At 50.6% G+C, this 27,402-nt stretch overlaps 1 protein-coding gene across 8 annotated transcripts in view; it reads left to right on the top strand.

Annotated features, from left to right (window-relative positions):
- Nucleotides 1–27,402, top strand: part of atp2b2 (ATPase plasma membrane Ca2+ transporting 2) — a 113,801-nt gene that overhangs the window by 21,513 nt on the left and 64,886 nt on the right. For 3 of the 8 annotated variants that reach the window (XM_029247791.1, XM_029247796.1, XM_029247795.1), the window contains exon 1: nt 20,241–20,468. The exons of 1 other annotated variant lie outside the window; for it this stretch is intronic. The gene's annotated coding sequence lies outside the window, so the exon portion shown is untranslated. Of the gene's footprint in view, nt 1–20,239; nt 20,469–21,348; nt 21,423–22,034; nt 22,237–27,402 lie in introns of those variants that run through there. 4 more of the 8 variants (XM_018744577.2, XM_018744578.2, XM_029247793.1 and 1 more) reach the window with 3 other exon arrangements.

Genomic DNA, 27,402 nt, shown 5'->3' on the forward strand with positions numbered 1-27,402 from the left:
AATGGGTTCACGCCAACACGCACTGGACGCCTTCGTATTTATTCATTCATCTCTCCCTCTTCCCCGAGGTCACTTACCCTGGTTTACCCTTTGTGCAGCAGGGTCGTTCTTACTCCATCAATTTAGGGTACGTACCTTGACCGAGGCGCTGCAACAGGAGGTGGGATTCAAACATCACCGTCTAACCGCTACGCCCCCTGCTGCCCCTGCAGTTCTACATGATGGGCCAGTTTTTCAGAGTTGTGCGTTTCCTCAGACTCCGCCTCCTTAATAGCAGCTGGCTTGTGATCCTGTGTGAACGATGCTTCGTGGAAACGGCGGCCCCCTGCAGCACGGACTGTCTGTAAAGCTCACGGCTGCGGAGATCTTAATAACACGCTCATGCAATGATGGCTCCGTTAGAAAGGGAGTGCCGTTTGAGCCCACGCACTCACACAGACACACACAGACACACACACACACACACACACACACACACACACACACACACACACACACGCTCTCGGGAGAATGCGGCGAGAGCCCGAGGAAGGCAGCTCCGTCGTATTAGCGAACCCTGGAAACACAAATTGCCTGCTAATAATAGGGCAGCCGGTGGGGAGGGGCTCTATTAAAGGCGAACAGGCCATGGGAAGCGTGCTCCTGTGGTTGGCCCTGCTCGTCCTCCCCACAGGGCTCCTGGACCCGGGTCACATGGTCCCCACGGCGGCCACAGCGCAGCCCCTTGCTGTGCACTGGCTGCACGTACGGTGACCTTTGACCCTCTGTTGATGGAGGGGGACAGAGGGGCTGCTGTGGAGCAGCTGGTTCTGGGGTCACTTTACGGTGCGACGGTGACGCCGGTACCATGTGAGGACGGGCTCCCTTGCAGAACATTCAACCGAGGAGGGGGCATGGCCATGTTCCCGGGCCCAGTCATCTTGGTGTGACCGAAAGAGAGGCGCGGTGCCCGGAGCTGTTTGTCCTAGGAGTCCAGCCGTGGCCCTTGAGGTCCCCTGCAGAATATGTATGGCCTTCAGTGTAATAATTCAGGTAATGACCATTTCCTCAAAGCTACAACAGCAGGAGCTCCTGCTCCTTGACCGCTGTACCCGTGTGACACGTGTGTTGTCTCTTTGTTTATGTTGCCGTGATGGGTAATGACGCCCATGTGGAGTGTGGCGTAATGTTCCTGCGTGTGATGCGGTAAGTGACCCACCAGCGTGCTCCACATGTCGAACCCGGGACTGATTTTAGGCTGAATGCGCAGCGCCGTTTCGGGACACAGAACGACACCAGCAGTGGGGTGAGACTGAGCTGTCACCTTGTCAGGACCCGGGTTCCAATTTCACTCCTGCTGTGCTACCCAGCTCAAGGTACTTACTCTGAACTCATAGAGTAAAAATTACCCAGCTGTATGAAGGAGTAAATCAGTGCAAGTAGCTCTTTGTAAATAACAGTGCTGACCACAGGCGTTACCCATACACACAGTACTTGATACATTTCTGCCTGATATGATACATGATATGACACCTAGAATATGGTATTAATAATAATCAGAAACACTGGAGTGGAAGTGAGATGAGGGTCAAGCTGAATTATTTCCAGTTGCCCAGTAAGTTATTGAGAAAATGCATATGAAACATATTTAGTTATGTATTTATTTAGAAAACCAGTCTGAAAGCTGAGCCAGAACTGTCTTCTCTTCCAGAGACACCCCAACAGGGGCAGAGAGTCGTCGCTTTGGCCAAAAAGGGACACGTTTTGTTTTAGGAAAAAGCACACAGGAACATGGAAATATGTGCCACGAGTCCCTCTGTCTCTCGAAATGGAAAGCGAAGGGACTGTGGGAACGTCCGTGGTCCTCGTGAACAGGCCGAGGACGAGGACACGGCGGGAAGCGATGCACACCAGGGACAAGCCCAACGAGTCTTTAAATAGAGCTCTCGTGAAATGGGATAGGAAGGGGGTAAAAACGGGGTAGAAAGGGGTCTCTTCTGCTGCTCCTGGAAAATTGTGTTCACTGCAACGTGGACCTGGTCACAGCGGACACCGACCGTCCAAAACGGGATGTGTTCCTCAGTGGTCCTTGCATATAGAGTTGGGTTTCAGGGCGTTGGACTGTTACTACAAGGAGTAAATAAAGTTAAAATAAGTACATAAAAGTGCCAAACGGACACATGGTCACTGGATCTCTTGTGAAAAATGGGGTTTTAGGGTCTTTTCCTCAACCGCACAACTCGTACCACTGCACCCTCCTTGGCCCTGCTTTACCATGTTTGTCAGTGGACTTATTGCTGTGGAGACACCAGTTTTTATTGTGGCAACTTGTTCTGATTATGGGCCAGCAGGGGGCGCAGCGGTTAGAGGTGTCGCCCTGCAGTCTGGAGGTTCTGGGATAAAATCCCCTCCCGCTGTAGTGCCCTTCTACAAGATACTTACCCTGAGCTGATACTGTAAAGAGGAACCAGGTGCATAAATGTATAAATCGCTGTAAATATTGACAACTTAGTGCTATATATCACACTGGACAAAGATGTCAGCTAAATGTAATTGCAATGAATTCAGTGCCACATTTCCGCCCTTTGCTCCTTCCGCCAAGTGTAAGGAGAGCAACAGTGATGACCATCAGTTTCTCACTGTCATTCACCGTGGTTAAAGATGCACGCACCATCTGAAGCTGCTTGTCGCGGGGAGCCGGAGCCGAACCCAGGGCGAAAGGCCGGAGGGGGAGGGGACGCACCCAGGGCGGGACGCCAGTCCATTGCAAGGCACCCCGAGTGGGGCTCAAACCCCGGACCCACCGGAGAGCAGGACCCGGTCCAACCCACCGCGCCACCGTACCCCCCCCCCAGTTAAAGATGCCAGCTAAACAAATGTTAATAATAGCAGCAGCAGCGATGAAGGGCTTCTTAAAGAAGTAAGCGGTTGCTTTGGTGATGATGGCTGTTGCCCCCCCCAAACCAGGAAGAGAGAAGCACAGCCCTGCACTTGTACCACAACGAGGCGACCTTGAGCGTCACACGTCCCTGGGGTCCTGGCGCTCCGGCAGGAGGGGTAACAAAGCGCGTAATGAACTTTGGGCCAGAAAAGTGGGCCAGGCCTCCTGTGGTTAATTCAGATCAATATGAACTGTGATGGACACGCTCCGAGACACACTGCGGGGGGTACTGGCTGCAGCTGCTCGTACGATCGTTCTGGATCCAGTCGACTCTCTTCCGAAGGTAGGGAGGGTGTGCCGGATGTGGCGCTGCCGCCCTGCTCGTCGGACGGGGAGGAGCCGGCGTCCGCTGGCGATCGGACAGGCGGGACGCCGCACAAATCAATGCTCGGCGTGTAGAAGAGCTGCTCAGACAGTCAGGCCCTCAATCGCACCACACGCTTTGAGTTTATGCACCGATTTACCCTTTTTTCCAGCAGGATAATTTTTACTGTATCAAGTGATGAGAGGTGCTACAGTAGAAAGCGGTATTCAAACCTAGGATCTTTAGTTACACACTTACAGCTTTAACCACTGCGCCACCTACTGCCCCTTTAGTGAAAGGATGGAAGTGTAGTTCCCTTGACTAAGGGTTCTAAAGCACACCCAGGGATTTGAACCTAGAACCATCCAGTTGCTAGGAAACAGCTCTAATCACTGCGCCACCTGCTGGAAGCTTTTGTTTGTTATTTCCAGCATACAGTATTAGCAACAATATAGTGCATATCATCCCTAGATTATGTTTCATTGACCAGTGACTACCTTCGTTTTTACTGAGCCTACAGGTACAGGTGCGTGTGTTTCCGGAATTCCGGTAACAGTGCGGCCACACAGCAGCATCCATGGCTCTCCTTCCCAAACCTTGCTTTCCTCACTCATTCCACTTTAATATTCATATATCAATATGATTCGATGAGCCGCCATTTTTGGACCCAGAGGCACCGACTCGAACCCTTCGTTCACGTTCGCTCTTGGTTCGCTTTTCAGCGGGAGCGCTCGGGCCTGCGCTTGAACCGCGCTTACGGATGTACGGGGGGCCCTGCTGTTGTACGGTGGTAAAAACACTTTGAACTGCTTCAGCCAAAAAAAATTATCTGCACAAATTATCGTGGACAGTGTGAGTTTATTTCTTATGTGTTTATTTATTGATTTGTCTTTTATTTGATCTTCATTAATTTATCTGATTCTTCTACAAAGTGACTTAAGCTATGTACACTGATTTATCCACTTATACAACATGGTAATTTTTACTGTATCAGTTTAGGGTAAGTACCTTGGTCAATGGCACCAGAGCAGGAGTGGGATCGAAATCGGACACCTTCGGATTATAGGTGACAACCAGCCTGTTGTACATCATGAACACAGTACAGTGCAGTACAGTCAGGTAAAAGAGGGTATGGGAACAGGGAGCTCTCGGGCTGCTCTAAGCACGGTACGCTGCTGGCTGCTTAGTATGTCTTTCGCGCCGATGAACTCGGTGGCTCTCGGATTGGCCGCATTCAGCAGGAGGTCCGCCGGATTGTAGGGCACGGACCCCAGCTCATTAAGCATTCGTGCGTGCGCTTACGCCGACGAGCAGAGAACCGCAAAGCGGCGAAGCTGCTGCAGCCGATAAAGACAGGGCTGCGTTTTTGTGTTTGCGGAACGCGTTAAATCCCTCGACACGAAGCCCGTCTTGCGGGGGTACCGGGCCGACGCGGTCCCACGCGTGGCCTGCCAGCGCAGGAAATAATGGAAAATCGCGGCCGTGAATCAGATAGCGGCATCTCTGCGTGGGGAGCAGTGGAAAATGGTGCCCGATGGAAAGAGCCCTTCTGTCCCGGGGAATAAATAACCCGCTGATGCTAATGGCGGCCCGGCAGAGCGGCTCAGAGCCCATTAACGCGCGCGAGATGCCTATCGACGACACGGTGCCGACCGGGCCGCGGACGCCGCGGAGACCTGCACTTAACCGCCTCCCCTAAAAATAGCCAGGGGTTACTCCATCCGCTTGGGCTGCATAATTAATTATCTGTCCGTAGCGATTACGTAAGCAAGGAAGAGGCGCCGCCAGGAGCTGGGACACCGGGTGGGGTTTGGTTCTTTGAGACATCCCGGTCAACGTGCCCTAATCCAGTTATAGCGTGACGCTGTGGTGGCGCCGATGGCGGCTGCCGGACTGCGCAGTATATATAATCGTATTGCTCTACTCGCAGTCGCAGTGGAGCACAGCGTATCCTCTGTTCTTTTTAAATGTTTGAAGTTCATCAGTGACTGACAGATTTCAGGAAGACTATCTGTAATTATTATAACCATTATAACAAATGTTAACATTAATATTTTTATACTGTTCGTTAGGATTTTTGAAAAACTACTGCATTGTTATAACTGACTGTGTGTGCAGGCAGCCTCACAAACCTATATAATTACTATAGCTGCTGTTAGAATTAATTAAGATTATTAAATTTTGCATTGTTATGGCACTGTATATTGGAGGTGCGGTGGCGCAGTGGGTTGGACCGCAGTCCTACTCTCCGATGGGTCTGGGGTTCGAGTCCCGCTTGGGGTGCCTTGCGATGGACTGGCGTCCCGTCCTGGGTGTGTCCCCTCCCCCTCATGCCCTGTGTTACCGGGTAGGCTCCGGTTCCCTGCGACCCTGTATGGGACAAGCGGTTCCGAAATGTCGCTGTATATGTAGCATTGACAGTCAACCTCACAAAAGCTACAATATTATTAAGACAATTATTACAGATACTGTTATATCAATGTTTGTTATTTAAATTATTTTTTAAACTGACAACATACACACACACACATTTTCTGAACCGCTTGCCCCATACAGGGTCGCGGGGAACCGGAGCCTATCCGGCAACACAGGGCATAAGGCCGGAGGGGGAGGGGACACACCTAGGAGGGGACACACCCAGGAGGGGACGCCAGTCCGTCGCAAGGCACGCCAAGCAGGACTCCAACCCCAGACCCACTGGAGAGCAGGACCGTGGTCCAACACACTGCGCCACCGCACCCCCTTACTGACAACATACAGTGCATTATTATTTGATCAATTATTGTAATAAATAATGAATAAATTCATATTGGTTTTTTAAATAAAAACGTATTTCGTGTGCTGTGGGTCACCATGTTGACGGTCTGATCAGATTCGCAGTGAACATTTTCAATATTGTGGTTCCCTCCCTAACAGCGCAGGGGTTCGGATCCTGACTCCTCCTGTTAGACCATTGGAACCGCGGTGTTTGCTTCTGTCTCCGGTGCTCTCTTCCTTCTCATGGGTGGCAGAGCATGAAACACACTGAAGGGAGTTTTCTTTCTGTCAAGATCGGATGATCCGTAGAGCAGCCATGGCCCCGCGGGATGGGTCTCAACATCACATCTGGGTGCTCTGTCTCATATGGCAGTGGGTTGGCCCTCTACCCTGTGTTTCAGAAGGGGGATTTCTCTACCACCGTTGGCCACCTCATTTTAATAAGCCTTCACATGCGCGGTTAAAGGAACTGCAGTCGTTTGCCCTGCAGTAAAGACGCTTCTGCAGCGGTCGGCTGCTAAATGTCACATAATTAGGGGTGAGGGGTGGAGCCACATCCTCCCAATGGGCGGAGCTCCCAGAAAGGGGGTGTGGCTGTGCTGCCCTGGGGTCCTTCCCTCCGCTCTGTCCGCTGCGGGTCCGGTCCGTCTGGCGTGGCTCATATGTCTCACGCGTGTGTTGCTGTGATCTGAGTGGTGCAGTCTGACAGTGTTAGAGGTACTGTATTAGAGTGTTACCATGTTACAATCTCACAGTGCTATATTGTCAGGGTTACAGCAGTGCTGTGGGGGGTGGAGTGCACTCATGGCCTGTCTCAGAGTAAAGGGCAGCAGGTGATCAACTGTTTAGGGCAGTTGTTGGGCCGTCTGAATGTTGTTGGCTTGAACAGCCACATGTGCCGTAGATCCCTTGATCAAGGTCCTTACATTTACACTCATTCATTTAGCACACATTTTTCTCCGCTCATCTATATAACGCACACTCTCTCACACACATGCAACAAGGCGGTGAAGAAGGGGTGCGTGCTCGTGTCGCGCTGTCTGAATTTCTTCTTCCGGCAATCAAAAAAATCCAAGTGAGGAAAGCGATGGAGGAGGTTTGAGGCGGGAACTGAACCAAATCACTGCAGGTGCTCACCGTACCCACGTGCGGGGTGGTGGTCAGGACGAGTCCGAAAGAGGCTGAAAGGGCCCCAGTGGGTGCAGGGAGGAGGTACTGTGGAGGGACCCCACCCGCACGGGTGGGTCTCCCTCCATGCTTGGCCACGGTCGTCATTCGTTCATCTATTTATCCGTCTGGATACCATCGCTTCGGAAATGTCTCTTGGGAGGCGGACGATACAAGTAGTTTGGTCATCGTTAATGCAAACATTAATTTTTCGCTGCAAGTTTCTGACGGATATTATTTTTCATATATAATTAAATGTTCTGTTTAGAGGGAGTGCGGTGGCACAGTGGGTTGGACCACAGTCCTGCTCTCCAGTGGGTCTGGGGTGCGAGTCCCGCTTGGGGTGCCTTGTGACGGACTGGCGTCCCGTCCTGGGTGTGTCCCCTCCCCCTCCGGCCTTACGCCCTGTGTTACTGGGTTGGCTCCGGTTCCCCGTGACCCCGTATGGGACAAGCGGTTCTGAAAATGTGTGTGTGTGTGTGTTCTGTTTAGCTGTAGCTGAGAAAAGGGACATGGTGTGGAGTGCAGCGCTTAATGAGTGCGCCTCCTAGTGGAAAATGGGAGCTCAACACTGATTCCCATCACCTGCTTTTTCGAACATCATTTTCCAGCGATGTGGAAAACATCTTATTTGGTGAAAAGTAGTCAGCCGGTGCTGTATTAATATCACAAGTGAGTTCTCGGTCCCGCAGCTGAACTCTCCTTGACCGCATCGCCGTCCGTGATCGCGGGGTGCGGAAGGGGTGACGGGGGGGGGGGGTCGGAAACACACACTCGAGCGCCAGGGCCGTTTCTAGCTGTTTTGTTCCACACAAAGCCATAATCTGTTTATTTCATTAAGTTAATGCGGGTGACCACGAGCGGCGACTCATCTGCTTAGAGGTTCTAAGCTCTTTAGAAAGACCTGGAAGGTTTGGAGGGATCCCAGAGCACGTGATTGTTTGTGTCCGTTCAAACCCGGGTTGCGTTTCCCCGGTCGCCGCCCTGTTCGTCGCTGACTCCAGGACCGAAGGGAACGTCTTGCGCTTCCTCCATACGATACGATGTGCAGCGAGGACTCAAACGGCAGCAGCTCCATCCAGCGCTGCACCTTCACAGCTCCTCGGAGCGCCTGCAGCTCGGGGACCGCGGAGCACGTGGGCCGTTAGAAACACCTGTCACACACCTGTCCCAATATTTATATTCCGCTGAAACCGTGGGAGTCGGCGCAACGATGGCAGCGTTCCAGCACGGGTGAATGCGGCTTATGAAAGACATACAGAAATAAAATGTGCACGTTTTGCACCTTTGGATCTGAAAAATACCCTCAGAAATCTTGAGTTTGGTGCAGAAATAACTGGTTTCACTTCACCTCATCTGATGCTTATGCTTCCCACTGTATACACCGATATGTTTATATATTCATATACAGACAGAGTCGTGGTTTGAACTGCTGCCTCTGGGCTCAGAGGACCCAGGTTTTAATCTCACCTCCTGCTGTTGTACCCTTGAGTAAATCACTTGAACTGATGCAGTTAAAAATCGCGAAGTAAGAATATGGAAAAGCGGCACTCGGCTCAGTTTGCAATATTGCGACGATGGGACCCTTCCCGTTATCCCTTGCTGCGTGGCATGTGTGTGTTATTTTAATTAGGTGTAATAAGCACTTGGCGTATTGTGTTAATTGTCTTTGTGCTGAACTGTATGCAATCTATTAGAACAAAAGAGGGGGCAGCACTTCCAAACGCTCTCACGCACACACAGTCTGAAACCGCTTGTCCCATGCGGGGTCGTGGGGAGCTGGAGCCTAACCCAGCAACACAGGGCACAAGGCTGGAGGGGACACACCCAGGACAGGACACCAGTCCATCGCAAGGCACTCTAAGCAGGACTCGAACCCCAGACCCACCGGAGAGCAGGACCCAGTCAAATGCACTGCGCCACCGCGCCCCTCACTTCCAAACTATGTGAAGCAATTTAATTTGCACAAAACATGTGATGCATTTTGGGCATTCATCAGCGTACATGTGTGTCACATAACAGATGTACAGTACAGAGTATAGAGCATGTGTCAGGTTATGATGCTGTAACTGTTAAACAAGCAGCTGCCTGAACCCTGTAATTCAATATTACGCATAAATCATTGGAAACCGGGACACAATAATAACAATAGTTAAAATAATGGAATTTTTTAAGGGATTAGAGTAAAAATTACACTGCTGTATAAATGGGTAAATCAGTGTAAGGAGATTAGCATACAAGCCCCACAATGTAAGTGGCTTTGGACAAAACTATCAGATAAATCAATAAATGCTTTTTATGTTCAGTGTTCATTCAGTGCCTTTGCTCATCTTGGTTCTCATCACCTGATATGCTCCTTCCCTCCTGGACTGGAGGTGGATGCACTGCTGAGGTCCAGTCTCTTGTTTTCCATCTCCCACCTCCCTGCTCCACCGTCTCCGTCCCGTATCAGCGTCCTTGTTATGACACCCCTCGATTTTACAATAACTCCTATTCAGTTTGTACTAATGGAGTCCTTGTCTCAGCAGGGAGATGCCAAGCGCTCAACGATAGACAAAGCTGGACAGTTACGATAATAGTGATCCTGTGTGTGTATCATTTGGACAGGTAAGCGAGTGGGCAGCTGAGGAGAGGAAAACAAAAGTCTCCAGTTATGTAATTGTGCTTCAAGATGCCCCTCCGTCTATTACCTGTCAATTTTGTTTTTTGAAAGTCAAGTGAATTTGATCGTGAGACTTTTTTTTTCTTGACTAAACCGCGAACACCTCTCGCTCTTGTTGGCACCTTTCCGAAGCTACATCGCCGCGTCACGGGCATCGCTCGCATCACGGCCCGCTTTGTTGCGTAGCAACGATAACCGGGACTTGTCAGCACAGCGGAGCCCCGTGTCAGAGCAATGTGTCAAACAGCAGCACGGGGTCTGGCGTGAAAAAGCCGCTCGCACGCGTTCCTCGGGGGTTATTGGTGTAACGGCTTTAAAATGCGGCGTCACGGCTGGTGTTTTTAACGCGCTTTTATGTGGCATTTAGAGCTGAAGGGCCAGAAAGTCGCATGTATCCTGACGCTGAGTGCTGAAATCATGCAGCTCTGCTGGAGGCGAGGTGTGTCTACATGCTGCAGTGTGTGTGTGCGTGTGTATGCGGTCCATGATGGCCCTCTGTGAGAGGGTGGCAGAGTGAAAAGGCCCTCACCGTTGAGGACAACCTGCTGTGTGGAGACACGTTAGTCACAGATAAGCCCCAGAGTTTTATTCTCCTCACTGCTCTGCTCTGGGAGACTGGACCACATCTCTCCTGTTTTTTTCACTATTGTCATTATTTATTTTATTCTGATTTAGCAGACATCTTTTAATGATGTATCACCCATCCACATTATGGGGCAATACATAACACACACACACACACACACACACACTGGTTCTCATTCCAAGTGTTCTTCTCATTTCCGTCTTGCCTCGCTTGCCTTTAGTTCCAGGTTTGTGACTCTGCACTTCAGGCCATTTAGCCTTATTAATGGACTTTCCGGCGCTATTGATCCGAAAGGATGCACATTAATTACTCCTTCATAAATATGGGGCCATATTAAAGTAAAGTGGAAGAATGTGTACCGCAGGCACCAGTGTGTGAAGCGTGTGTGCGACGGGGGCGATGGAGCTGTTTTTGTTTCAGTCTCGCACTGACACAGCGCCGTCCCCCCCCACTGTCACATACAGGGTTTCGGGATCAGCTTCCCATTCACAGTCTGTGTGGTCAGAATTAGAGTTGACCGCTGTCAACGGTCTTGGGTCGACCATAGTTGGTGTTCTGGGTGGATGAATGCTATGTTTTGGATACTCAGTGGATGATGAGCAGCTGCGATCCAGTGAGGATTTCTCTGCGTTTTGGGTTTGACCGCAGTCCTAACTGCAACTGCTCCCTGTTTGTGGGACACTGCGAGTAGTGACCTCAGCTTGGTGTAGGTGGTCGTTCATGTCAGGATGGATGCCCTTATTCTGGCCTGGGCAGAGGTTCTGGCCACACACCCGAAACAGAGGTGTATATGACCGCTGAACCTCCTCACTATATCTGTACCGGAGGATCACCAGTGGCATCAGTACTCTGGTGTGGGAGGACAGGCAGACTCATAGACAGAATGCGTATATATAAATACTCTTGAATTAATTTTTTGTATAAAACTAATTACCTAGCATTGTTTCTGGTGCCTTGAAAGTGTACAACACACTACATATAAGTTTTTAAAATTTTCAACTTTAATAAAGATTTGTTACCTATGTCCAAAGCAGATTGTACAGTATTTTATATATAATTGCCACACCCACACACTGAAGCCGACGCAGAACACCTGGGACGCGGCGCAGGCTGGGGCATAAAAGGCTGCGTCAAACCAGCAGCTGATGCGGAACCTTGTCCATCCTTGTTGTCAGCGATCTCCTAGTCTCCTGCTTTCCTCCTTCCTGTTCCCTGACGCCTTCCCCGATCCCATCCCTTGTTCCCTCGATCCCGAACCTTTCAACGATCATCGACCTCTTGCCTGTGTACCGACCTTGCCTTTCGGATCGCCCCTTCAACGACGTTCGCGCCTCGAAGACCGATCGCCTGTCCCTTGACCTCCGCTCTTGGATTTCCTTGGAACAAACCACGAATTCCGCTCTGCACTTGGGTCCGCCACTTCCTTCCGGAGCCGGCCATGACAATAATAATAGTACAGTCTTTGTACAGTCACACCCTGAGGTACACCCATTTAACTTATGTGAATTTGACTTTATTAGGAGTTTGATGGAATAGCCATCTGTAGCATGCCGAGGCGGCGAGGAAGGGGGGCAGAGTCCAAGGTAAGACAGCCGCAGGTGGGACTAATTGCTGGCTCTATTTCTTCCCCCGGGCCCGCCAGTGAGGAGATAGAGAAAGAGGAGAGAGAGTGAGACAGACGGCGAACGACAAGGACGATCACAGACCCCGTTCCCGGTCCCGATCCTGACCCTGCCCTCGGTCCCGAGCCCCCGAACGACGCGGCCGTCTCCGAAGCACTAACCCGAAATATCTGTTCCTGGTTCCTCCGTCCCCCCTCCTTTTCTGTCACCTCACCTATGCTGCCATGAATAAAGAGTGTCGAGTTATCCGAGCACCTACCTGGTTCCGCCTCCGTCTGTTGCACCGTCCTATGGGCGTTTACTTTTTTAAATTGATTCATTCTACTGTGGGGCAGAAAAGACTGAGCTATAGACTTTGAGTGCTATAATTTGCTGTCCAGGCTCCAGGTTGCTGGTCCTGTTGTTTGAGTTATACAGCGGCTTTTGGCAGCTTAGAACACTGGTGGCCCAGGGAGAGACAACAGGTGGGATAAGTATTCTGTGTCCGTGTCCCGTGTCCCTCTAGGGTGTTGGTAAGAGACAGAAAAAGGGGCAGGTACTACTACCATGATAACAGGTGCCGATTCGTTACACTGGTAGCTTGCGGTTGGACATTTTGACTAACTGTGCAGCGGGCGCACAAAGGGGAACAGATGAGTCTTAAGGTGGGATTTAAAGTCTGAGACTGAAGGAACATCCCTGATGCTACATGACTGATTACTCCTGAAACTGAGTACCCTGCAGCTAAAGGCACACTGCCTTACCGAAACCTTATTAGTCATGGGACCTGGAAAATATCCAGCATCTAATGGAAAAAGTTTCCATTGTGTGGTCTGCAAGAACATTTGTCCATCCATCTATTTTAGTTTTAGTATATCTCCTACTAAGATACACATTTTACACACGTGATGCTCGGTCCAGTTCACAATAATGATGTGGCCCTGGATTTCAAAAGGTTATACACCCTGTTGTGAATGAATGAATGAATGAATGAATGAGCTTTATTGCCAAGTATGTTTACACATACAAGGAATTTGTCTTGGTGACAGAAACTGTAAACAGTGATCTGGAATGTAAGAATAACTAATGAATTAATATCAGTAATATCTATATTAGTAATGCTACATTTACATGTATTAATTTATCCATTTGTCTGACACTTTTCTCCAAAGTGTCTTAAAATGATGGCTATTATAGTATTTACTGACACCCATTTCTAAGGTAATTTACAGTGTCAGACACACAACAGTACAGTACCTACACTGATTTACACATCTATACCACAGAGCAATGTAACACACACACACACACACACACACACACACACAAGTGTGGTTTCATTTACCTAGTTTTCATAGATTTTTTTTTTTAACTGTCATGTTCTTTGCATTAAAGGTCAAATTAATAGATTAATATTGACATTGCAGCTCTAACCAATACGCCTCCTGCTGCCCTGTCTGGCGGGAGAACTGCCAGGCTGCTGTGGGAAGTGAAGTGAGTGGCTTAATCAGCACTAATAAGAGAGTGTGGTGTCAGAGGTCTGTTGGGAAGTGGTGTGAGAATACCGGACAGAGAACAAGTCACTGTGGGTTTACACTGGGTGCTCCAGTTTCCTCCCACAGTCCAAATAACATGCTGTTCAGGTGTATTGATCACTCTGAATCAACCATTGTGTGTATGAGTGACAGAGAGAAAGTGTGTTTCACTGGTCTATGGATGAGTGACTCATTGTAAGTAGTGTATGTCACCTTCGGTGATTAAGGTGCGGGCTGATAACACCACAAAGTGTTCATTGGAAGTCGCTTTGGTGAAAAACGTCTGCTAAATGAATAAATGTCAGTGTTATGCCGCTGGCCTCTCTGAAGGAGCTTTGATTTCTGCAGGTTTCAGAGACGGTCCACAGTCTGACCGGGTCCTGCTGTCACAGAAACTGATCGCTGCCCTCCAAAATTATAAACACTTAAGCTCAGATTTACATTCACTTAGCAGATTAGCAACTTACAATGGATACTATGCAGTGTTATCAGCCCGCCCGCCCATACACACACACACACACACACATCATCTGAAACTGCTTGTCCCATACGCCGGGGTTGCGGGGAGCCGAAGCCTAACCTGGCAACAAAGGGCAAAAGGCTGGAGGGGGAGGGGACACCTGCCAGTCCATCAGAAGGCGCCCCATGCAGGACTCAAACCCCAGACCCAACAGAGAGCAGGACCCAGTCCAACCCACTGCCCTCCCGTGTTACCAGCCCACACACCTTATTCACCAAGGTGACTTACACTGCTAGATACACTACTTACACTGGGTCCCTCATCCATGCATCAGTGGAACACACTCTCTCTCACTCACACACTATGGGGGAAACCTGAACAGCATGTCTTTGGACTGTGGGAGGAAACCAGAGCACCCAAAGGAAACCCACACAGACACAGGGAGAACATGCAAACTCCACACAGGCTGAGCAGGGATCAAACCCATATCCTCTCGCACCACCCAGGCGCTGTGAGACACCAGCGCTACTTGCTGTGCCGCCATGCCACACAGAGCTCTTCCCTGTGTCTATGAATGAGACAAAGAACATTTTTTATTTGCCCACTAACTTGGCCAGTGCTTTGCCAAGTGACTTTTTTCTGTTTGTCTTAAGGGCACTACAGCTACTTGTCACAGGAGTGTCTTTTAAGCAGAACAAGGAGGTGGGGTGTTGGGAGTGGGGGGGGGGGGGCAGGTTGGCCTTACAGACCTGCTACTGTACAGTAGTGACATGTGCATCTGTGTGTATGAGCATGTAATGTAACCTGTGACAGGTGTGTATTGGTGCTGAGCTTCTGCGCTGTTGGATCTTGAGCTGCAGCACCTGGAGGGTAATTGATGGGGGACGGTGCGGTTCTTACACACTCCGAGAGTTGGTACGGTTCGCTCACTGCACCCTCTGCACCGCCTCCTGCAGCATCTGAAATGCGGGCAGGAAGCAACTGACTGAGTGGAAATGGCCTTATCATACAGCTTAGTCTGCACTCGTTCCAAAAATGCAAAATTAGCCGAAGGAGCTCGCAATACAGTGATGTGGGGTGATGCCCCTGGTTGCAGCTCTGCCGTGATTGACTGTAATTAGCCCGCTATTGCCCTAACTTGCTATTTGCATGGTAAATTAAAAGCAAGTAAAATCAGGATCCCTTTCTGACACCATGCTGTCTCGGGGGCTCAGAACCACAGGAGGGCGGCTCTCATTTTCCCGAAGCAGAGCCCATTGTCCCATCGGCGGTGGCATCAGTCCCGGTCCGTCATCACGGAGCGCGCAGCCGCAAGGTCGGCGCGTCTCCGCAGAGTCGCTGCGCTGCAGCTGCAGCTCCTCTTTTCTGGCAGTGGACGACGGTGAGGACGGCGAGCGGTCGCCGCCGTCGCCGCGGTCCAGTCACACCGACCCGAGCAGCGCTTTCCCTTCCTTCTCCTATCATTTCACGTATTTCCAGAACTTTTTAGCACATTCTAGGCGGGCCCTGCAGAGCGGTCTCTTCCTCCCCTTTTTCTTGCTGACCGAGGAGCAGGTTGGATCACGCAGCGGTCATGATCATACCGCATACTGGGAGAACGCCCAGGTCAGGAATTACCCGGAGTTTGGAAGTGTGACTTATGTAAGTGTCTATTTGTAGAGAGGTACACTTTGCTCCCTTCCCTCACTAATTTAGTTGATTGTATCTTATGTAAACCAAGGCAGCTATTATGCTTGCAGGGAACAGCGATGTATTAATTGGTGTCCACTTGCTACAGGCGGTGGCAGGAGTGTCTGAAAACGTGGTACAGACATGATACGGGGAATGAGTACAGAGCAACGCTGCTCCCGATGAGTGTGTTTAGTAGTGTGAAGCCATGCCTTGTACCTGATGCGTGTCACATGGATCATAGTCATCAGCAGGCTCACGCTATGTGAACAGGGGTGTTCAGGACATGCGTTTCAATGGGTTCGAATCCTACCTCCTGCTGTAGTGCCCTTGATCGAGGCACTTGCCCTGAACTGATAGAGTAAAAATTACCCTGCTGTGTAAATGACTACTGTTAGCTTATTGTACAAACCTCAGACCGGAAGTGACCTTTGATCAAAGTGTTAGGTGAAAACTGACCAATACTATACATATGTTCCAAAGCATCTTCCCTCAAAAAAATCTCTATTCAGTCTTCCGTACAGTTTAGGGCAGCAGGTGGCGCTGTGGTTAGAGCTGTTACCTTCTAGTCATGACCTAGGTTCGAATTTTACTCTTGCTGTAGTACCCTTGATCAGGCTACTTACCCGGAACGGATAAAGTATAAGTTACCCTGCCCTATAAATGGGTAAATCAGTGCAGATGGCTTAACGCTGTAGGGTGCTTAAGAAAACAGCATCACAGAAATTAATGAATAATAATAACAGTTCATAGTAAAGGTGGTGCGGTGGTGCAACAGGTTTGGCCAGGGCCTGCTTTCTGCTGGGTCTGGTTCGAGTCCTGCTTGGGGTGCCTTGTGATGGACTGGCGTCCTGTCCTGGGTGTGTCCCCTCCCTTTCTAGCCCTGTGTTGCCAGGTTAGGCTCTGGCTTGCTGTGACCCTGCTTGGGACAAGCAGTTTCAGGTGATGTGTGTGAGTTTATAATAAAATGAGCACAAGATCTGAAGCATGAAGTTTGTTAAATTGTTCATATAGGCTACTGTGGTATCAGTGCCATGCCTCCGTTCTGCACCCTGTGGGTGTGAATTCGGTTCTGTAGATGCACCTCATGCCTCTGTGTACAGAGTTGGCAGTTCTAAGGTTGGGGTCAGTCTGTGCCTGATCCCCTGTACACAAACTGTAAATATTAAAGGGAAGAAAGTAAATATTAAATGAAAAATGGGTGCTGTATTTGAGAATATGTTCCATTTATTAATGTGTGGATGAACAGAACAGCATCCAGTATCGGTCAGTTCTTGGGATTCACAGGAAGTGCTTCTTCATGCTGGTTTGCAGTGTGAGCTCTAATGCATCTTCTAGGTTAAATAATCAGAAAGTGGGGGGCGTGGTAGTGCAGTGGGTTGGACCAGGTTCTGCTTTCCAGGGGGTCTGGGGTTCAAGTCCCGCTCGGGGTGCCTTGTGATGGACTGGTGTCCCATCCTGGGTGTGTCCCCTCCCCCTCCAGCCTTGTGTTGCCGGGTTAGGCTCTGGCTCCCCGTGACCTTGTATGGGACAGGTGGTTCAGACAGTGTGTGTGTGATTCGAAAGCTTTTCTGACTGAGGAATACAGACATGCCAGAATGTATCTATAAATATTAAAAAAACAGTTATGCTTATATGACCATAAATGGGATCTTGAAGTTTTTGGGGTAATTGGGAACCGAAGTACTTTCTGATTTCGTAACATCTCGTACGTCTTTTTTAACAGGTGTTGGTTGTGTATCTTGCTGTAATATTGTAAATGATGATGTGATGCTGCCAAGGACAAGCGGTTATTGATAGCGACTGAGTGAGTGAGTGAATGTGGGTGAACAGCCAGACAAAAGCTCTGAACTGCACATTCGTTCATACATGTGTGGACAAATGAGATGAAATGAAGGTAGGCTTCATGTATAAGTCCATGTGCCATGTGCCATCATGTTGATGATTCGTGAAAGATGCAGATGTTCTTCGTTTGAACGCTGCTGGACCGATGCTGCTCATTCAGCTGGTAGAACAATTCTTTTCCTTCATGTCTTTAGTTCCACTCGTGGCTGAGAGTTGCCGGTTCGAGCCCTACTCCCTGTTAGTGCTCTAGTTTAAACGCCCAGCTGTACAAATGGGTCAAATAATCACTGAAAATAATGGAGAAGAAGGATTAGATGAGCAATGAATTATTTAACACAAGTGACAACGAAAGGCAGAAGAGTCTCTTCTGGTCAGTAAATAAAGACAAAACAGGGCTCATGATGGTACTGTTTGCACAGGCATCACACACACATTTTCTGAACCACTTGTCCCATACCGGGTCACGGGGAACCAGAGCCTACCCGGTAACACAGGGCGTAAGGCCAGAGGGGGAGGGGACACACCCAGGACAGGACGCCAGTCCATCACAAGGCACCCCAAGCGGGACTCGAACCCCAGACCCACGAGAGAGCAAGACCCGGTCCAACCCACTGCACCACCACACCCCCACGGCATCAGACACTTAAAAAAAAAAAAAGATTCATATATAGGAGAGTAAGGACAGCCCACAAATTTCACTGTGGACACGCACATCGCCGGCACCTGTTTTTATAAACTAATTGCTGCAATCGGAAAAAAAGTGCTTTTCTGATTTCCTCCCAGCCAAACTGACTCTGTACGAATCTTAAACAGGATGTATTTTTTTTTTTGGGTGATTTACCAATATAATTTTTTAGGGCATTGTTTGTTAATCCTAGTGTACCAATTTGGCTTGTTCCACATCAAAAAATGAGTGTTTTTTTTAACTGCAATCCTGCAGTGAACCTTATACGGCGGAGGTTCTGGCAGGCTGAATGTGCACAAGGGGGACCTACGCTGCGTTCCAGTGCATTTTCATATCCAGCAACTGTGAAATGTGAACCGGTTGTGGTAAGAACTTACATGTGGTTGTCGTAATTCAGCCGGAGCATCCCTTACGCTGCTTGGAGGATGTTCTCACTCGTGCATAAAGCTGCGCTCTGTCTCTGTGCGATTTATGAAACTAATCGTTACACACTGGCTTCCAGCGGTTAGGCCCGTATTGTAAACGATCCAGGAGGATCTCTCGTACCCGGCGCTGCCAGGGCAGATGCCGTTTCCTTCTCTTTCAGCAACTACAGTAATGTCTCCGCCCGGGTCTCGTCGCCAGGTGTCATTTGGTTAAAATTTAGGGTGTAAATATCTTGATCGGGAGCACTGGTGATGTGTTGTTCGGGCCAATTCTGCTTGTTAGTGCAATCGGTGCAGCGCATGTGAATGTGATTTTTTATTTTTAAATTTTACCTGAAGTCCTGCTCCTACCGCGGCCGGTGTCACGCGGAACCGAGGACGCGGGGACGGCTGGACCCAAGTGCAGGAACCAAGGGGTCGGGCGAGTTCTTGCTGTCACGGACGGGCGAAGAGTCGGGCAATCGGCGGTCAGAGCGGAAGCGAGGACGCGTGGACGTAGTCAGGAGACGAGGCGAATGGTCAGAAGCCGGGGAACGAAGAATAGGAGCTGGGAACGAAGGAGAACGGGCCATAGGCGCGAAAGGGACGGTTGTCTCGGTGAGATTCCGCGAGCGTGAAGGGGCTGAGGGGGGTCTTTTAAAGGAGAGTGCTTTCATTATCATCCAGTGCTTGATCTGTATCAGGTGCTGTTGATTGTGGTGCGGGCGTGGATGTGACAGGCGGTCCGTGACGGAGGATTTAAAATTCTTGGTAAAAAATTATTTTGATGAAGTACATTTATTTATCTAGCAGATGCTTTTCTCCAAAGCGATTCCCAATGAACTCTATGTAGTGTTATCCACCCACACACCTTATTCACAGCGGTGACTTACACTGCTAGATACACTACTTACACTGGGTCACTCATCCATACATCAGTGGAACACACACACACTCTCTCTGTCACTCACACACTATGGGGGAACCTGAACAGCATGTCTTTGGAGTGTGGGAGGAAACCAGAGCACCCAGAGGAAACCCTCAGACATGGGGAGAACATGCAAACTCCACACAGACTGAGCAGGGACCGAACCCCTATCCTCTCGTACCACCCAGCTACCGTGAGACAGCAGCGCTACTCACTGTGCCACCCAAGTACACTTGAAGTGCAACTTGAAATTAAAAAGTAAGCTGCTCTCACAGCAGCGGTGACACTTGTTTTCCACATTTCAACTGGAAATGAGTGGAATTGAAAGTTAGCAATGGCTGTGTCCCGAAAACCAGCTTTGATTGTCTTCTCCGGTCCGGGAATGTACCGCCAGGTGCCGTCATATCGTTCCTGGTCACGGCGACTGACGGACAGCACGGAGGTGGAGACAATGAGAGGGCTAGGCCTGCGAAATACTGGTGGGGCTTATGTTGTACTTGAGTCACTTAACCATAAAAGAGGGCCTTGAAATGGGGTAAAGTGGAGCTCTGCGTTCGTGGACCCGCTGGAGCTCCTCCTCCTTAAGGTGGGCACCTATCGGAGCTCGTGTTCCTCCTCCTCCGTCGTGTGGGTAGCTGTCGGAGATCCTCATCGCCCGTGTGGAGTCTCGTTAGAGCTCCGCCTCCTCCTCTTTAGCGTGAGGACCTGTCGGAGCTCCTCCTCCTGCCGGTGTGGGGACCTGTTGGAGCTCCTGGCAGGCTGCTCCTCCTCCTGGTGCCTGATTTTGGTGCACTGCAGCCCTCAGTTGCTGAGGCGGGCTGTGCATTTATATTCAGGTCCAGCCTCGGTCTCCCATCGCCGCCTCCGTGCTCTTCCCGGCTCCTCAGGAAGACGACCCTCCGTCGGATGGGTCCGCGGGACGAGTCTGGGGATGCGGGGCTGACAGGTAACCGTGTGCGCAAGGAGTCTTTGCAGAGGCGCTGCTGCGGTCCTGTATGAGCGTCTCGGTCCATTCAGGCTTTCTGATGGAGACCTCGAGGGAGAAGTGCAGGGGTGTGGTTCTGCGTCCAATCCTTCAGGTGGGATGCGAGGGGAAAGCGGGGCTTTGGTTTGACTGGGTCGGTACCGGGTGCAGCCGCACACGCCGCGTTCGGGCCGCGTCCCAGCCGCAACGGCAGCACACCTGCTGATCGAGGGGGGACGACGGCTCTGTAGCGTGAACAATGAATTGCACATCCCCCGTTCCTCGCGGGCACCAACCGATACGAGATGAAAACCTTTTACTTGAACTGAGTGTGTGCGACTGTGTGTCAGCTCACCCGTTTATATGTCTGTGCGCAGCATGCATGCATGCTGTGTGTATCTCGGGATAGATGTACGTGTGTGAGTGTGTAGGAGTGTGTGGGCATGCAGCTGATGGACCTCCTGTGCTCCGTCATGGGGGTGCACCTGCAGGACAGTGAGAATGGTGAGAAAGCTCCCCACAGTGTTTGTCCTTTGAATGTCCCCTACTCTGCCACCCCCCACAAAGTGACATCTTCTCCAGCAACCTCCCTGCTGCCTTCCCCCTCCAGTTTCGCGATTTGCCGAAAACCACGAGCAGAGCACAATCCCCCCCCCCGTTTGATCCTCCTCACAACCCTCCCACCAGCTGCTTGTCCATCGCGGTTTGGGAGACACTTCCAGCGTTGCTGCCGTGGCGCTTCGCTGTACCGTTCGGTGGCATCGCTCCCATCCGTGGGGCTGCTCGCACACCCCCCCCATGCGCTTCCTGACATGGTACAGGCTGTGCGGCACCTCTGGTACTGTTGCTCAGCTCATTGAGCCTTTACAGATGCTGAGTGGTGATTACTTCGCTGTGTAATTGAAATCATTCTGGATTTGCGATACCTTGTGGCAAGTAAGTAGCGATGCTCCTCTGCATGAAACGAAGGAGCAAACCTGCCCGCCCGCATCGGCTTCTGATGTCTCCTTCATTACTGTCACCTTCATTCTGTTGCGTGCCTTTATCCCTCCGTCTCGCCCGAGCGGCAGAAACCACCGGGGATGGTGCGAAACCGAATGGCAGTACTTAGCATTGACAGTTGCCGTGCATGTCTGCCGATGCTGGAGAGGAACGTGCTGTTTGGTGGTGGTGGTGTCAGCTGTGCTGTTGGGTTAGAGGGAGGTGTGTGTGTGTGTGTGTGTGTGTTTATGCCTGTGTTCATGTGTGGTGGGGGTTGTCATTGCGTTACGTTTCAGCATATGTCATATGTGTCTTCTCTAAAAATAAGCTTCCCAAAGTGAGCGATGTGCAGAACGTCTGTCGCTTCCCACAGATGAGCCCCTTTTCTGTCCCTCGTCGCCCTCCGCTGCGATCGGCTTTGCTTCGGATTAATGCAGACATGGTGTAGAAGGCACTGCGCCCGTCCCGTTCTCCTTGAACGCGCCGGACCGAAACACTCCGTTTGTTTACAAGTGACCAGGAGCAGCTGCGGTGCTGTCAGGGTTTCGATCAGGTTCAGGGATGTTCAGGGATGTTTAGGGATGGACTCTTCTGATGCAGATGCCTCCTGCTTCCAGCTCGTCCTCTGATGTTCTTTTTTTCCCTTTAAACCTGTGGTAGAAGAGCGGAGAAAATCGACCCTTTCCCCACGGGGATGACCGTGACCTCCGGCTCGGTATCTTCACTGCGTCAGAGCGGCCGTGCCGGGAGAGCGCTAGAGACGAGCGTGGTAAGAATGCTGATCGCTGTCAGAGGAAAAACAACGGGAGTCCCTGCTGTACGGACCTGTGCTCCGAGCGCCAGGATTGCAGCGCCGATCGGTGACCAAGGACAAACAGAGAACAGCTGTGCGGGCGTTCGGCTCGGCGCTATGGGCTTGTCCTTAGGGTCTAAAAATACTGCACTCTGGCAAGTTGTCCGCCAAATGTTTCACTCCGGGGAGCATCCCGTACGCAGAGGTCAGTCGCACGACCTTTCTGCTGTGCGAACACCTGTCTGCGAGGCGCTAAATGGTTAAATAGATTTGTCTCAGCGCCGGTTGACTTGCCGCTCTCCCGTTGGGGTTATTTGGAAAGGTGGCAGCGGCCGCTAAGCGGTCGACGCGCGGAGCGATCGCCAAGGCGGACGTCTGCAGGGAGGCTCGCAGGCAACGTCGGCAAGCGTTACCTCATTTACTTTGGAAGTTCCCTACGCTTCCTACATCGGCATGATTTATGGGGAAGGTCACACGTTATCGGTGGCGCACGTGACTACAGTGCCGCCCGGGGACGCTGGAATCGGAGCAGGTCCACGATGCCCCGTCTACAGCGCTTTAGCTTTCCGTAATGTTGCATGTTGATACGCACGTCATACAGGTGTTGGTTATGTTAGTATAAAGGTTTTTTCCAGATTTAGTTTTGCTGGTACGTATATATACATAAGTGCTCGCTTTCCTGTTAACACCCCCAGCTATGTCCTCACCGCAGACTGACCACTTGCCACAGTATAGAAAAACTGTCGACAGACCCTGCTGCAAGTGCTTCACCTGTAACGAAGGCGGGCAGAAAAAAGAAACGACGGGGAAAAAACAAGAGCGCCTCGCGGTCCTTTCGCACGTATTGCCGTACCAAACGCCGCAGCGTAAGACATCCGCGGGTGTCGTACGGCACGAGGCGCAGAGGCTCGAAGTGGAACGGCGGAGCTGTCGGCACGGAGCCGGTCTACGTCCTCCGAAACAATGGTCGTTGTCAGTGCGGCGAGAGAGGAGAGACAATGCGGCGTCTTGGCTGGTGGTCCCCGGCCGCCGCATTAACATGTTAATATACCTGCGAAGGGAGGCTCATTAGCTTAGAGCCGTCGCCTTCCGCTCGGAAGACCCAAGTTAAACGCAAACTGCCGCCGTAGGGCCACTGATCAAGATGCTTACCCTGAAGTGATACGGTAAAAATTACCCAGCTGTATTAATGGGTAAATCAGTGTAAGTAGCTCAGTGTACAAAGCTCACACTGCACATCACCTTGGAGAAGAGCGCACCCATTAATCACATAACAGGGTTAATTTGTTCCGTCAAATCACCCCATTAGACAAATACCTGTCCCGAGGGACTCGAAGTACCACTATTTCTTACTGTATAAAAAACAATAATAGGCTCCTGTATATGTCACCTCAACGAAGTAAAATATCAACACAACATGAAAGGTATTTTTAAGCAGCGCAGTGATAACATCTGCATATTTTGAGTATTTCTGGCAAACATTATTGAATTTCGTCAATTGTTATTTAAATTATTTAAACTGGTAACATACATTGTGCAGGAGATGTTATTGATTTTGGACCCTTGTGTCTCCTTCAGACTGATTCATAAACCACAAGAAAAACACTCGAAAAAATATGTGAGCGCTGCAGGGAAGCTCAGGGGTGACTGCGGGGTCAGTGTGTTTTTCGCTTACTTTCCTCCTTCTTGTGCCGCTCTCTTCCTCGTGCTTTTCTGCCCCCGCCGTCTTCTTCTTTAATTTTCTCATCTTCTCATTCCAAGATCGGGACCCCTTTGACAGTTTGTCACCACCGGGTTCCGCACCTTATTTTTTCTTTAGTTTGAAAAGCTGCGTAAATAGCAGAACCAGACATGATGCTGCAAAAATGGTGTTGAACTGAATAATACACCTGTTATGTGGAAAAAATGGTATGTATTTTCATAAGCTGTTGTAGCAGTTTTTCATTGTCCCTGTTATATGAGGGAAGAGGCATTAACTAAAATGGTAATAATAATAATCACACACACACACGCATTGACTGAAACTGCTTGTCCCATGCGGGGTCTCGGGGAGCCGGAGTCTAACCCGGCAACACAGGGCGTAAGGCTGGAGGTGAGGGGACGCACCAAGGACGGGATGCCGGTCCGTCACAAGGCACCCCAAGCGGGACTCGAACCCCAGACCCACTGCGCCACCGCGCCCCCGTATTATTATTATTATTATTATTATTATTATTATTATAGGCTACGCAAAGCACTTTGTAGGACTGTGCGTAGCGGACTGCCAGGGGAACTGGACTTATCTGCAGAAGGTTGCTGGCTTGAGTCCTGGGCTGTGTGGGGCTGGGGGCACCTTGATGTTGTGGTGAGTTAGTAGGAGAACGTGTAAAACTGTAAGGAGGGGAATCGTTGAAACGGATAAAAGTGTTTCTCAGCAGGCGAAGCACAGGAATTCATGACCGCCTCTACAAATCACCGGCGCCACATGTAACACGTCACATACGTATCCATTGGAGTCCTTCTGTTCAGGAGGAGAAAGAATCGGGAGATGAAGGAGTTAATCGGTCTCTTATTTTTTTACTTCACTTTACTTCGGAACGTTTGACCGTGCTGTGTGCGGTGCCTCGGGTCAGGGCAGGAGGATGGGCAGCTGTCCAACACGAGGACACTATTCTGGGAAACGTGGTATTTTTGTGCGTTTACCCTGTCCTTTCATCGTGAAGTGTGTACGAAACGGGATTCTGGGTGGAAATCGTTAATTTTGATTCGTCTGACACCCTTCTTCAAGGGCACTTAAAATATTATATTCGCATCTCCGTGGTCAAGGTGCTTGGTGATCTGAACAGATACAGTTAAAACGACTCATTCATACAGCGCGGTAATTTTTACTGTATCTGTTCAGGTCACCGAGTACCTTGATCAATGAAAATACAGCTGGAAGTGGGATTTGAACCTGCGATCTTCTGACTGCAGCGTGACAGCTCTGAGCACTCTGCCACCTGCTGCCCTTTGTTTATAGAAATTTATGTGGTACTCTTGGAAAATGAGATCATACATGTAAATATGATATCATAAATTCAGCTTTGCATTCAGGATTTTAGAAGTGAAATGAATGAAATTAATAACAAAGGGACACTTTGGGTTGGATCTTGTCAGAGCAGTTTCGCTGAATTGGCACAACGATGGATGTGTCTCCCATCGCAATGCTCCTGATGCTCTGTGCGCCATGAAGATGGCATCTCGTTGTACTTTTGGGGCAGCTTCTGTCCACGGACCTCACTGTCCCGGAGCACCAGTGCAGATGAGGGGCGCTTTCCAGTCCTTTAAGTGTAGTACAAATACTGTAACAACAGTGTAACACGGTGAAGATGATTTTGGGTGGCACAGCGAGTAGCGCTGCTGTCTCACAGTGCCTGGGTGGTGCGAGAGGATGTGGGTTTCATCCCTGCTCAGTCTGTGTGGAGTTTTTATGTCTGTGTGGGTTTCCGTGGGGTGCTCTGGTTTCCTCCCACAGTCAAAAGACATGCTGTTGAGGCTCACCCATAGTGTTTGAGTGACAGAGTGTATTCCACTGATGTATGGATGAGTGACCCAGTGTAAGTAGTGTATCTAGCAGTGTAAGTCACCGCGGTGAATAAGGTGTGTGGGCTGATAACACTACATAGAGTTCATTGGAAGTTGTTTTGGAGAAAAGCGTCTGCTAAATAAATAAATGTACATTGGATGTAAATTTAAGGACAAGGAGCTCCGAGGCTGCTGCGAACATCCAAAATCCCTTGTCTACCGGCAGGTTGTGGGTGCGCAACTGGGTGTGCGAGAGTATTTGTGAGCCAACAAACATGGTTCAGCACGGTCCCGCTCCTTCCTGCAAAATGTCTTTGCGTTCAGCATCTGCGTTACAGCTCTCCTCCAGCTGTTCTTCGCAGAACTTTCCAAGGCCTGTTGGTTCCCTGTGTGCTGCTGGGGAAGTGCGGTTTGCACTCACACAGAGGGCGAGAGGGTCGCGGCTCCAAAGTAACATGAAATGGATTCGGTCCCGGTTTTACACATCCATCGGAGCGGCTCATTAAAGCACAGCTGCCGCTCCTCGTTAGCTATTCATTAGCGGTACAAAGTGCACGAATCGCCACCCGCCGCAGGGGTCCCCGAGGGCCCGCATCGCCAAGTCCAAATAAAGCGAACCGGCGAAGCTGAACGTCTGAGCTCCCGTGGTTCGAAACGCTGCCGGGTCTCAGCGTGAGCGAACTCACGACTCGCAGCGGCTCCTCTCCTGTCTCCTCCCTCCCGGTCCTGGTGGGACAGGCACTGCGGTCACCTACGGTCAGAAAGCGAACGACCGCACGACTCTTACCGTGGTCCAGGAACCCTTTTGCAATGCGAACGGACGAACGCGGTCGTTCCCACCCCAACTGCATGCCTCCCCCAGGCTTCGCGTGTCCCGCTCCCTCTTGCAGATTTCTTTTATTTTTAGTTGCGGGGGGGGGGGGACCTTGGGGGTGTTTTTCTCGCTCCGAGAAACGAGCACAAATCCGTGGAGCAAATCCTCCTGGGTGCCGAGCGGCGGATCCGAGCGCGCGGCGTTTAAGTAGCTCGTGTTGTTAGAGCGCGGCGGTTCGGCCCTTTGGAGCACGTGTGCGTCACGCCGGCCGCGCCCCATTTCTCCTTCGCACTTTGTGCCCTCTGTGCCCAATTTAATTAGAACGGCGGCTCCCAGAGGTTTCGCACGGCGATCTGGAGCAAGGAGAAGCGCCGTTTCTTACTTCCCCTCCCTCCCGGTTACCTTGGGCTGCGAGACACGCTCTGCGTGTATGTGTGTGCGTTGTGTTTGTGTCTTCGTGTCACACGCTCTCCAACAGACCTCCGCTCTCTGAGGAGCTATGACAATGCGCTCGACTGGCTCACTGTAGAGACCAACCCCCCTAAATCAGCAGTGGAGGGGTCCTAGCTGGGTTTAACGCACAAGTCCAGGCCCCCCCCAAACAGGCAGCTCACGCTCCCGTTACTCGAACCCATAACAGTGTCGAGCTCTCTTGCCGTGATCCTGCCCTCTGCTCTCAACAGAGGGGCTGACAGATGTGACAGATGTTTCCCCTCACAGTGAGTGAGCGATGGGAAAGTGACACATCCTTTATGTACTCAACAGCAGGCGTTCGCATCTGTTCG

This window comes from Scleropages formosus, chromosome 22, assembly GCF_900964775.1.
Source record: "Scleropages formosus chromosome 22, fSclFor1.1, whole genome shotgun sequence".
In the NCBI taxonomy this organism is placed as follows: domain Eukaryota; kingdom Metazoa; phylum Chordata; class Actinopteri; order Osteoglossiformes; family Osteoglossidae; genus Scleropages; species Scleropages formosus.